The sequence below is a fragment of the Globicephala melas genome, chromosome 2 (assembly GCF_963455315.2).
Source record: "Globicephala melas chromosome 2, mGloMel1.2, whole genome shotgun sequence".
NCBI lineage: Eukaryota > Metazoa > Chordata > Mammalia > Artiodactyla > Delphinidae > Globicephala > Globicephala melas.
Window position 1 is genome coordinate 45,852,858 of NC_083315.2, and position 13,852 is coordinate 45,866,709.

The window sequence follows — 13,852 nt, forward strand, 5'->3', positions numbered from 1 at the left end:
TACCTCACTATCTAACTGTTTAAGTCTGAAGCCTCAATTGTAACTCACCTTTGACCTGAAATGAGAAAAAGAAACATTAAGTGTTCTTTTTATTTGACGTTACAAGTACTGTACTGCCCCTTGGTTATTATCCAATCATGTAATAGAGCCTTCAATGTCTGGTTTTCTTTCTTCATTTAAAGGATATGAACACTGGACAACTTGACAGTTCTGAGCCTGGAACTGTCCTGTTTAACTATAGAGTGGTCTGGTCTCCAGCTCTCTTTTCCTGTGGCTGGAAACCAGTAGAGATGTTTTATAGACTTTGAACTCTGCATGGGGCCTAATAGGATATTGATAGCAATAGTCTGACTCTTTCTGCCCCCCTCCTGCTTGGAGGAAGGAGCTCGCCAGCATCATTCACAGTTGGCAGCCTCACAGCCAGGACCCAGCTGTCTTGAGTAAGCCACTTTTCTCTCCTCCTTCCCTGGACTCACAGGTCTTGTCATCACTCTGTTTGCTGCTTTCCCAGTGTTCCTCCAGCAGCGCTAGACTCCGGTGGGCATGTCAGGATTCAGATATCCTGCCCAGTTCTAGAAATCGCAGAATTTAAAGATTAGAATCAACCACAGGGATCACCTAATCCCTTGCTAAAGTGTGGGCCTCGGACCAACAGCATCAGCAAGATCTGGGAGCTTGTTAGAAATGCTTACACTTGGGTCTCATCCCAGGCCTAGGAAATTAGTCTCTGCTTTTTCTCAAGATCTCCAGGTGATTCATAAGCACATAATAGTTTGAGAAGCACTGACCTAATTCCACATGTCTCCTGATTTAAGAATTTTTATTAATTGTTTAAGATATAAATGATTTAAGAATTAATTAATTTATTCTAGACAAAGAAATTACCTGGAGTTTTAAAAATTCTGGTTCTGTGTTTCTGGGGCAGAGCCTGGGCATCAGCCCCCCATGTGGTTCCCATGTGCACCCAGAATGGAGAAGCTGGATGGCTCTAAAGCAGTGGTTCTCAAAGTCAGGTCCCTGGAGCAGCAACCCCAGTATTACTTGTTAAAATGCAAATTCTCAGGCTATATCCTACACATTCTAAAGCAGAAACTCTAGGATTGGAGCCCAGAAGTCTGTGTATGAACAAGTCCTCCAGGTTGTTCTGATGCAAGTTCTGTAACTACAGGTTTAAAGAATAAGGATGTCCCAACCCTCAGCCCTGAAAGATGGATCTAGACCTGTACTGTTGTGGATTTTTTTCATTTAAATTCATGTAAATTAAATAAAATTAAAAATTGTGTTTCTCATTTGAACTAGCCATGTCTTAAATACTTGAGAGCCACAGGTGGCTAGTGGCCACATAAGGGATAGCGCAGATACAGAACATTTCCATCATTTGTAGAAAGTTCTCCTGGACAGTGCTGATCTAGACTTTGGCTAGAGGGAGACAGATATTAATATTAATAACAATAACAATAACAATAGTGACAAATAATGTGACAAAATAGTGACAAAATAACAAATAGTGACAAAATAACAATTCTCATATGTTAACTGATTACTATGTTCCAGGCATTGAGCTAAGACATCAACTGATTTCTCTTTTTTCCTTACAGATTGCCAAATTATTGTTTAATTACTGTGTTTGAGTCTAGGGAGGATTTTGGTGTGGTGAAGGGACAAGGAAGAAGAACAGGGAAAACAGAAGCAAGAGGAAGAGTTTTTTCTCCAACAGACTTCATTTGAGGAACTAGATGGACTCTAATGCAAGAGAGCCATTGATGGAACACAAAGAACATGTCAACACATAAGGGAAATAAGCCAGTAAGATATCACTACTAGAGCTTTTTCCCTGTCTCCTAAGCTAGAACATACAACGTCGGGCTAGGATCTAAGAGCAGTTACATTGTCCATTTGGAGTTCTGTTGGCTGGATGTTTTTGTAGTTTTGCATCCAAGATTGACTCTTTTCTCAGGCAATCTCCTGGAACAGATGTATCATTGGGCTTATCAGCCAATGACTACAGAATAAGATTGCCCACCCATGGTGCCCAGTATTTTATTGCACAAACCTACCTACGTAATTGCTGGATGTTAACTCCCCTCCATTTGTTCCTTGCTCCTTCTGCAAGCTCCCCTGTGACTGACTGCCTCACCATGTCCTGAGACCTTTCCACTCCCCCCTCCTCCCCTTTCCACCACTTTCCAGTTTTTGGTAAGCAGGCAGGTAACGTGTGCTCTCTGGGACCCGCTAAGGCTGAGGATGCAACTGTGAACATGGCGGCCCTTTCTTTCATTCACAGAGCTTGCTCTCTACTGATGACCCCTCTGAGTTAAGAGTTCCCTGGGTACAGCTTATCTCCTCTATGGCCTATGGGAAGGTATGCATACTCTTTTCCTGAATTTCCCACCTCATGTTGGAGACTTGATCAGACTTTTTCGAGCATTTTGCTAAAATCCTAAGGGTATGGAGATCCCACACCCTAGAAATCACAACTGTTACTGGAGGTGATGATGCACTTGGGCTTCTGCTGGGACACAGCTTTATCAGAACCTTTGATTTATTTACTAACAAGTTTTGAAGCACTGAAGTTTCCCCAAGGAACAAAAGGTAAATTGAAAAGTCTCATCAAAGGGGCCTCTCCCATTACAAATAGAGGATCTGTCTGAAAGGCAAATTCCAGTCTCAACCAGAAGACAGAAACTGCTTGAAACCTCCCAGGGTGCACTTTTCCCAGCTTCCAAAAATTAAGGTTTGGTCTTGATTACACTAGCATTTTATCTTTTCTCTTCCACTTGCCAACCTTTCCCCCTCTTCACAGTGAGAGGTAAACAAAAATACACAGAGGGAGGGTGTCCAGGGGTAAGACAGCCTGGGGATTCTCAGGAGAAACTTTAACTATTACTTCTACTTTTGAACATAAGTCAAAGCCTCCGCCCCCACGGTTTGATGTACATTTTCTCTTCTGTTCAATGTGCCCATATTTGGAGTGCTTAGTAACAGACTCAGAGAAGTTTCAAGCCGAAAGGAATTTAGAGTTCATCTAGCCTAGCGGATTTTTCAAATGTATTTTAATGGCAAAAATCCCTCTTTAAACAAAACCTTACACAGAAGTCCAATAGTCGAAACAGAAGCAAACCATGCTTCTCAGGTTGAAACAAGGAGGGCCTGTGGGACCCTCCCCCTCCCTCTTGAGATGGACTATTGATCTCTGTTTGAAATCATTTATCTGGCTCCGCCCCTCAGTTTACAGAGAGCGAATCTAAAGCCAAGAGAAGGTAAACAATTTTCAGGAGATTCGTGCCTTAGCTAGGAAGCTGATCACATCATTCTTCTGCTTAAAATCATCAATTGGCTTCTTACATAACTCAAAATAAAATCCAAAGTCCTTACGATAGCCTCTAAGGCTTCCCATTTTTATCTCCTCTCACTCCCTCTCTGACTTAATTTTTTTTTTTTTCTGACTTAATTCTTTCCACGAATCTTACTTTACTCCAGCCACACTGGCCTCCTTGTTTTACTCAGCTACATCACAAATACTCCTGCCATCATGAATACATGTTGTTCACCCAGCTTGGAAATCTCTTCCTGCAGACATCACATGGCCTGCTCCTTCCTTTCCCTTAGAGCTTTTCTCAGATATCACTTCCTCAGTGAGGCCATCCCTTTATTAATTGTGCCAGCTGGTCTCCAAAGATGGCCCCCCAAGGAACAATACCTTCTATTATTCATGCTTTGTATATTCCTCTTCCCTTTCATCTGAGGGGCCCCGTGACTTGCTTTTGACCAATAGAATGTGGGGGAAGTGATGCTTCATGTCTTTCAAGACAAGATCATAAGAAACTTGGCAGCTTTCATCTGGATTTCTTACAATAATTGTTGTAAGGAAGCTGGCTAACATATAGGGAGCCTGATTATCTGAGCCCACTATTCTGTGAGGAAGCCCAGGAGAGCCACATGGAAAAGTCATGTGGAGGCAGAGAGATGCCTGGGTGAACCCTCTAATAGCCCAGGGATGTAAAGAGTGAAGAAAGTATCTTGAACAACATGGAGCTCATACAATGCTTTGGATGATTCCAATTCTGGTTGCCAAATGAATACAACTGCGTGAAGATCCCAATTGAGAACTGCATAGCTGAGGCCAGTCAAGTTACAGAATCATGAGAAATAACCCATTTTTTTAGCCAATAGTTTTATGATGTTCCATTGTCCAGCAATAGATATTAGTAAAGGAAATCAATGTAAGTTGCACCCCTCCTTTCCTCCTATATACCTAGTTGTACTCTATATCCTCCTTCCTTTGCTTTATTTTCCTCTATAGCTCTCTCATCACCATCTGGCTTACTGTGCACTTATCTCTTTGTTATTGTCTCCTTACCCCCCCTAAATAATAACTCTGGGAAGGCAGGGACTTTGCCTTGTTCACTACTATATCTCTCATGCCTGGAACATGTCATAAACTAGGCACTCAATAAATATGTGTTGAATGAATGTATTTATTTTAATCTATTTTTCTGAGTTTGTTTTTTCTAAGTATAACAAGCCCATAAAATGAAAGGACAAAATTATTTAAAATACTATCATGACTATGGACTCCCATCTTATGGACACAACATCTGAAGTGGACTCAAATGCTTCAGTCTTCCCCTTCCCATAAGCTTTGGTCTTAGTACATACTGACTCAGAGAGAAAGGTACTAGAAGGAAGGAAGATGAGTCAAGCAAAGCTCCAGACAAAACCCAAATGGAGATGGTTATCAAAGTCAAGTCAAACCCTGATGAGTTCTTGTCGGGAGACAAAATGGTAACCACTTCTCCCTTCACTTATTTCTGGAAGGGCTTGACATCCCCATGTGTTCCATAAACACTTGTAGAATGCCTGCTCTCTCTTGCTCTCTCTCTCTCTCTTTCTCTCTCTCTCTCTTGCATTGCAAGTACAAAGAGTCAAGGTTGTATCCCCTACTTTCAGTGCAGGGAGAATGAAGAGAGAGAGAGAGAGAGAAAATGAAGATAATGAAGAAAAACACTCTAAACTTTGACATAAAATGTTTAAAGTCATTGAAAAGTTTGAAAACGAGAAGTTTCATTTGTGTTGAAATATAGTTCATGCTATCTTTTCTCATTTCAACAACTTTGTGGAGAAATGGAGATTATAAAGATGCTTCTGCTGTTAGCTTTGTTTACTTTTTTTTCTCTTGGTACTTTTGGAGAAAGGAGGAAGGGACTGCATGTGTATCTTTAAGCAAAAGAATGGCCTCATGGTCTTTATAAAAACAGTTCTGTTGATATGAACCAAAAGAATTATGACTTCACTGGCTTGGCCTGGGTTACACCCATGAAAACCCATGAGCAGTATAATGATGTCACCAGCACACAAAGTAACTCCACAGCTCTTCAGCATTCTTCATGTGTGTGAGTAATGTCTCTGTGATCCTAGTTATTTTACTAGTTAGAAATGATATGGTTTACCAATAAGGCCAACTGCCTTCCACTTCCTGCTCTTGAGAACAGGATAGATCAGTAAGCAATGACTCAGCTGCAGCTGCCAAGAAATGCATCCCACTCCTATCCCCTCACCTACAGCCCCACCCCCAATTGTACCCTGAGCTACGGAACAGGCAGTGATCGAACGGGTGTTTTTCCTTCTTCCTGGGACTGAAAAGTTTGAATGAGGAACAGAGTTCTGTACTTCTATCCCTCACCTTCTCAGGGTAATTAGTGGGAAAATCACCCATGAAATGGGAATGAATACAGTCTGCAGTTTTTTCCGTCCATCCCACAATGGAAACAGGTATTTATTTCACCCACATTGGGCACCACCTATGCTGGCTGTGAGTTTACAATGTTCAACTCCTTGGTGACTTGGTTGATCTGGATTAGTGCACTGGGCATGGAGGAATCTGCCCATGGGCTGGGTAGCCAAGGACTGGGCTCTAGAGTCTCAGAGGGAAATTTACACCATGCAAGCAAATGCCCAGATGAACCTTTAACAAGCAGTTGCAAATACAGAATAAATGGGAGGCTGGATGCACTTTCTAGGGATCTCCTATCTTAACTTCTCTACTGCCTACTCTAAAGCCATATTTCTGTACAGGGATGCATCTAGACCACCCATTGGAGCACTTCCAGTAACTCCATCATCACGTCGCGGCGTTCTGCATCAAGGTTTTCATCCCTCAAGGTCAGTGTCCTCTCCGTGGCTCTTGGGAACACAAGCATTTCTATGCCTCTTTCTATGCATGGTTCTAAAACATTTAATAAGATTTTCCATATCAAAAGACCAAAATAAATTCCCAGCTGAATTTGGAAAGAGCTAAGGACAAAAGAACCCAGAAAGAAATCCTCTTAGGGGGGACGAGGGGAAGATGGCGGAAGAGTAAGACGTGGAGATCATCTTCCTCCCCGCAGATACACCAGAAATACATCTACACGTGGACCAACTCCTACAGAACACCTACTGAATGCTGGCAGAAGACCTCAGACCTCCCAAAAGACAAGAAAGTACCCACGTACCTGGGTAGGGCAAAAGAAAAAAGAATAAACAGAGACAAAAGGATAGGGACGGGACCTGCACCAGTGGGAGGGAGCTGTGAAAGAGGAAAGGTTTCCACACACTAGGAAGCCCCTTCGCGGGCGGAGACTGTGGGTGGTGGAAGGGGAAAGCTTTGGAGCCGCGGAGGAGAGCACAGCAACAGGGGTGCGGGGGGCAAAGCGGGGAGATTTCCGCACAGAAGATCGGTGCCGGCCGGCACTCACCAGCTCGAGAGGCTTGTCTGCTCACCCGCCGGGGTGGGCGGGGCTGGGAGCTGAGGCTCGGGCTTTGGTCAAAGTGCAGGGAGAGGACCGGGGTTGGCAGCATGAACACAGACTGCAGGGGGTTAGTGCACAACGGCTGGCCGGGAGGGAGTCCAGGGAAAAGTCTGGACCTGCCGAAGAGGCAAGAGACTTTTTCTTCTCTCTTTGTTTCCTGGTGTGTGAGGAGAGGGGATTAAGAGTGCTACTTAAAGGAGCTCCAGAGACAGGTGCGAGCCGTGGCTAAAATCGTGGACCCCAGAGACGGGCATGAGACACTAAGGCTGCTGCTGCCACCACCAAGAAGCCTGTGTGTGAGCACAGGTCACTATCCACACTCCCCTTCCGGGGAGCATGTGCAGCCCGCCAATGCCAGGGTTGCGGGATCCAGGGACAACTTCCCCAGGAGAACGCATGGCTTGCCTCAGGCTGTTGCAACATCACGCTGGCCTCTGCGGCCGCAGGCTCACCCCGCACTCTGTACTCCTCCCTCCCCACGGCCTGAGTGAGCCGGAGCCCCCAAGTCAGCTGCTCCTTTAACCCCGTCCTGTCTGAGCGAAGAACAAACACCCTCCGGTGACCTACACGCAGAGGCGGGGTCAAATCCAAAGCTGAGCCCCGGGAGCTGTGAGAACAAAGAAGAGAAAGGGAAATCTCTCCCAGCAGCCTCAGAAGCAAGGATTAAAGCTCCACAATCAACTTGATGTACCCTGCATCTGTGGAATACATGAATAGACAACGAATCATCCCAAATTGAGGAGGTGGACTCTGAGAGCAAGATTTATTATTATTTCCCCTTTTCCTCTTATTGTGAGTGTGTATGTGTATGCTTCTGTGTGAGATTTTGTCTGTATAGCTTTGCTTCCACCATTTGTCCGAGGGTTCTATCCGTCCGTTTTTTTGTTTGTTTTTCTTAAATTTTTTTTCTTAATAATTGTTTTTTATTTTAGTAACTTTATTTTATCTTACTTTATTTTATTTTATCTTCTTTCTTTCTTTCTTTCCTTCCTCCCTCCCTCCCATCTTTCTTTCTTTCTTTCTTTCTTTCTTTCTTTCTTTCTTTCTTTCTTTCTTTCTTCTTTCTCCTTTCTTTCTTTCTAATTTTTCTCCTTTTTATTCTGAGCCGTGTGGATGAAAGGCTCTTGGTGCTGCAGCCAGGAGTCAGTGCTGTACCTCTGAGATGGGAGAGCCAACTTCAGGACACTGGTCCACAAGAGACCTCCCAGCTCCACATAATATCAAATGGTGAAAATCTCCCAGAGAGCTCCATCTCAACACCAGCACCCAGCTTCACTCAATGACCAGCAAGCTACAGTGCTGGACACCCTATGCCAAACAACTAGCAAGACAGGAACACAACCCCACCCATTAGCAGAGAGGCTGCCTAAAATAATAATAAGCCCACAGACACCCCAAAACACACCACCAGACGTTGACCTGCCCACCAGAAAGACAAGATCCAGTTTCATCCACCAGAACACAGGCACTAGTCCCCTCCACGAGGAAGCCCACACAACCCACTGAACCAACTTTAGCCACTGGGGACAGACACCAAAAACAACGGGAACTACGATCCTGCAGCCTGCAAAAATGAGACCCCAAACACAGTAAGATAAGCAAAATGAGAAGACAGAAAAACACACTGCAGATGAAGGAGCAAGGTAAAAACCCACCAGACCAAATAAATGAAAAGGAAATAGGCAGTCTACCTGAAAAAGAATTCAGAATAATGATAGTAAACATAATCCAAAATCTTGGAAATAGAATAGGCAAAATGCAAGAAACATTTAACAAGGACCTAGAAGAACTAAAGATGAAACAAGCAATGGTGAACAACACAATAAATGAAATTAAAAGTACTCTAGATGGGATCAATAGCAGAATAACTGAGGCAGAAGAACGGATAAGTGACCTGGAAGATAAAATAGTGGAATTAACTACTGCAGAGCAGAATAAAGAAAAAAGAATGAAAAGAACTGAGGACAGTCTCAGAGACCTCTGGGACAACATTAAATGCACCAACACTCAAATCATAAGGGTTCCAGAAGAAGAAGAGAAAAAGAAAGGGACTGAGAAAATATTTGAAGAGATTATAGTTGAAAACTTCCCTAATATGGGAAAGGAAACAGTTAATCAAGTTCAGGAATCACAGGGAGTCCCATACATGATAAATCTGAGGAGAAATACGCCAAGACACATATTAATCAAACTGTCAAAAATTAAATACAAAGAAAACATATTAAAAGCAGCAAGGGAAAAACAACAAATAACACACAAGGGAATCCGCATAAGGTTAAAAGCTGATCTTTCAGCAGAAACTGCAATCCAGAAGGGACTGGCAGGACATATTTAAAGTGATGAAGGAGAAAAACCTGCAACCAAGATTACTCTACCCAGCAAGGATCTCATTCAGATTTGATGGAGAAATTAAAACCTTTACAGACAAGCAAAAGCTGATAGAGTTCAGCACCACCAAACCAGCTTTACAACAAATGCTAAAGGCACTTCTCTAGGCAAGAAACACAAGAGAAGGAAAAGACCTACAATAACGAACCCAAAAAAATTAAGAAAATGGGTATAGGAACATACATATCAATAATCACCTTAAATGTAAATGGACTAAATGATACCACCAAAAGACACAGAATGACTGAATGGATACAAAAACAAGACCCATATATATGCTGTCTACAAGAGACCCACTTCAGACCTAGAGACATACAGACTGAAAGTAAGGGGATGGAAAAAGATATTCCATGCAAATGGAAACCAAAAGAAAGCTGGAGTAGCAATTCTCATATCAGACAAAATAGGTTTTAAAATAAAGACTATTAGAAGAGACAAAGAGGAGAGAGCTGTGAAGGAGGAAAAGTGTCCACACACTAGGAAGCCCCTTCGCGGGTGGAGGCTTCGGGAGGCGGAGTGGGGGAGCTTGGGAGCCGCGGAGGAGAGCACAGCAACAGGGGTGCGGAGGACAAAGCGGACAGATTCCAGCGCAGAGGATCGGGCCGACCGGAACTCGCCAGCCGAGAGGCTTGTCTGCTCGCCCGCCGGGGCGGGCGGGACTGGGAGCTGAGGCTCCGGCTTTTGTCGGAGCGCCGGGAGAGGACTGAGGTTGGCGGCGTGAACACAGCCTGCAGGGCGTTAGTGCGCCACGGCTGGCCGGGAGAGAGTCCGGGGAGAAGTCTGGAACTGCCGAAGAGGCAAGAGACTTTTACGTCCCTCTTTGTTTCCTGGTGCACGAGGAGAGGGGATTAAGAACGCTGCTTGAGAGAGCTCCAGGGACGGGCGCGAGCCGCGGCTAAAAGTGCGGAGCCCAGAGACAGACATGAGACGCTAGGGCCGCTGCTGCCGCCACCGGGAGGCCTGTGTGCGAACACAGGTCACTAGCCACACGCCCTTCCGGGGAGCCTGTGCAGCCCGCCACTGCCAGGGTCCCGGGATCCAGGGACAACTCCCCCGGGAGAACGCACAGGCGCGCCTCAGGCTGCAACTTCTCGCCGGCCTCTGCCGCCGCAGGCCCGCCCCACACTCCGTGCCCCTCACTACCCCCGGGCCTGAGTGACCCAGAGCCTCCGAATCAGCGGCTCCTTTAACCCCGTCCTGTCTGAGCAAAGAACAGACGCCCTCCGGCGACCTACACGCACAGGCGGGGCTAAATCCAAAGCTGAGCCCCTGGGAGCTGTGAGAACAAAGAGAAAGGGAAATCTCTCCCAGCAGCATCAGAAGCAGCGGATTAAAGCTCCACAATCAACTTGATGTACCCTGCATCTGTGGAATACCTGAATAGACAACGAATCATCCCAAGTTAAGGAGCCCTGTGGATGAAAGGCTCTTGGGGCTGCAGCCAGGAGTCAGTGCTGTGCCTCTGAGGTGGGAGAGCCAACTTCAGGACACTGATCCACAAGAGACCTCCCAGCTGCACATAATATCAAACAGCAAAAATTTCCGAGAGATCTCCATCTCAACGCCAGCACCCAGCTTCACTCAACGACCAGCAACCTACAGTGCTGGACATCCTATGCCAAACACCTAGCAAGACAGGAACACAACCCCACCCATTAGCAGAGAGGCGGCCCAAAATCATAATAAGTCTACAGACACCCCAAAACACACCACCACACGTGGACCTGCCCACCAGAAAGACAAGATCTAGCCTCATCCACCAGAACACAGGCACTAGTACCCTCCACCAGGAAGCCTACACAACCCACTGAACCAACCTTAGCCACTGGGGACAGACACAAAAAACAACAGGAACTACGAACCTTCAGCCTGCAAAAAAGGAGACCCCAAACACAGTAGGATAAGCAAAATGAAAAGACAGAAAAACACACCGCAGATGAAGGAACAAGATAAAAACCCATCAGACCTAACAAATGAAGAGGAAATAGGCAGTCTACCTGAAAAAGAATTCAAAATAATGATAGTAAGGTTGATCCGAAATCTTGGAGATAGAATGGACAATAGAATGGACAAAATGCAAGAATCAGTTAACAAGGACCTAGAAGAACTAAAGATGAAACAAGCAACGATGAACAACACAATAAATGAAATTAAAAGTACTCTAGATGGGATCAATAGCAGAATAACTGAGGCAGAAGAACGGATAAGTGACCTGGAAGATAAAATAGTGGAAATAACTACTGCAGAGCAGAATAAAGAAAAAAGAATGAAAAGAACTGAGGACAGTCTCAGAGACCTCTGGGACAACATTAAACGTACCAACATTCGAATTATAGGGGTTCCAGAAGAAGAAGAGAAAAAGAAAGGGACTGAGAAAATATTTGAAGAGATTATAGTTGAAAACTTCCCTAATATGGGAAAGGAAATAGTTAATCAAGTCCAGGAAGCACAGAGAGTCCCATACAGGATAAATCCAAGGAGAAATACGCCAAGACACATATTAATCAAACTGTCAAAAATTAAATACAAAGAAAACATATTAAAAGCAGCAAGGGAAAAACAACAAATAACACACAAGGGAATCCCCATAAGGTTAACAGCTGATCTTTCAGCAGAAACTCTGCAAGCCAGAAGGGAGTGGCAGGACATATTGAAAGTGTTGAAGGAGAAAAACCTGCAACCAAGATTACTCTACCCAGCAAGGATCTCATTCAGGTTTGATGGAGAAATTAAAACCTTTAGAGACAAGCAAAAGCTGAGAGAGTTCAGCACCACCAAACCAGCTCTACAACAACTGCTAAAGGAACTTCTCTAGGCAAGAAACACAAGAGAAGGAAAAGACCTACAATAACAAACCCAAAACAATTAAGAAAATGGGAATGGGAACACACATATCGATAATTACCTTAAATGTAAATGGACTAAATGCTCCCACCAAAAGACACAGATTGGCTGAATGGATACAAAAACAAGACCCATATATTTGCTGTCTGCAAGAGACCCGTATGCTAACACATATATATGGAATTTAAGAAAAAAAAATGTCATGAAAAACCTAGGGGGGAAACAGGAATAAAGACACAGACTTACTAGAGAATGGACTTGAGGCTATGGGGAGGGGGAAGGGTAAACGGTGACAAAGCAATAAAGAGGCATGGACATGTATACACTACCAAACGTAAGGTAGATAGCTAGTGGGAAGCAGCCGCATAGCACAGGGAGATCAGCTCGGTGCTGTGTGACCGCCTGGAGGGGTGGGATAGGGAGGGTGGGAGGGAGGGTGACGCAAGCGGGAAGAGATATGGGAACATATGTATATATATAACTGATTCATTTTGTTGTGAAGCTGAAACTAACATACCATTGTAAAGCAATTATGCTCCAATAAAGATGTTTAAAAAAAAAAAAAAAGAAGAGACAAAGAAGGACACTACATAATGATCAAGGGATTGATCCAAGAAGAAGATATAACAATTGTAAATATTTATGCGCACAGCACAGGAGCACCTCAATATATAAGGCAACTACTAACAGCCATAAAAGGGGAAATCGACACTAACACATTCATAGTAGGGGACTTTAACACCCCCTTTCACCAATGGACAGATCATCCAAAATGAAAATAAATAAGGAAACACAAGCTTTAAATGATACATTAAACAAGATGGACTTAATTGATATTTATAGGACATTCCTTCCAAAAACAACAGAATACACATTTTTCTCAAGGGCTCATGGAACATTCTCCAGGATAGATCATATCTTGGGTCACAAATCAAGACCTGGTAAATTTAAGAAAATTGAAATTGTATCAAGTATCTTTTCCGACCACAATGCTATGAGACTAGATATCAATTACAGGAAAAGATCTGTAAAAAATACAAAGACATCGAGGCTAAACAATACACTACTTAATAATGAAGTGATCACTGAAGAAATCAAAGAGGAAATAAAAAAAAATACCTAGAAACAAATGACAATGGAGACATGATGACCCAAAACCTATGGGATGTAGCAAAACAGTTCTATGAGGGAAGTTTATAGTAATACAATCCTACCTTAAGAAAGAGGAAACATCTCGAATAAACAACCTAACCTTGCACCTAAAGCAATTAGAGAAAGAAGAACAAAAAAACCCCAAAGTTAGCAGAAGGATAGAAATAATAAAAATCAGATCAGAAATAAATGAAAAAGAAATGAAGGAAATGATAGCAAAGATCAATAAAACTAAAAGATGGTTCTTTGAGAAGATAAACAAAATTGATAAACCATTAGCCAGACTCATCAAGAAAAAAAGGGAGAAGATTCAAATCAATAGAATTAGAAATGAAAAAGGAGAAGTAACAACTGACACTGCAGAAATACAAAAGATCATGAGATATTACTACAAGCAACTCTATGCCAATAAAATGGACAACCTGGAAGAAATGGACAAATTCTTAGAAATGCACAACCTGCAAAGACTGAATCAGGAAGAAATAGAAAATATGAAAAGACCAATCACAAGCACTGAAATTGAAACTGTGATTAAAAATCTTCCAACAAACAAAAATCCAGGAGAAGATGGCTTCACAGGTGAATTCTATCAAACAATTAGAGAAGAGCTAACACCTATCCTTCTCAAACTCTTCCAAAATATAGCAGAGGGAGGAATACTCCCAAAATCATTCTAC

At 43.4% G+C, this 13,852-nt stretch overlaps 1 long non-coding RNA gene across 1 annotated transcript in view; it reads left to right on the top strand.

Annotated features, from left to right (window-relative positions):
• The first annotated feature begins 1,764 nt into the window (after positions 1 to 1,764).
• LOC138842593 (uncharacterized) overlaps positions 1,765 to 13,852 on the top strand; it is a 32,881-nt gene continuing 20,793 nt past the window's right edge. The window contains exons 1-2 of the long non-coding RNA XR_011377301.1: positions 1,765 to 1,806; positions 6,076 to 6,162. This is a non-coding gene — a long non-coding RNA (uncharacterized lncRNA). The remainder of the gene's footprint in view (positions 1,807 to 6,075; positions 6,163 to 13,852) is intronic.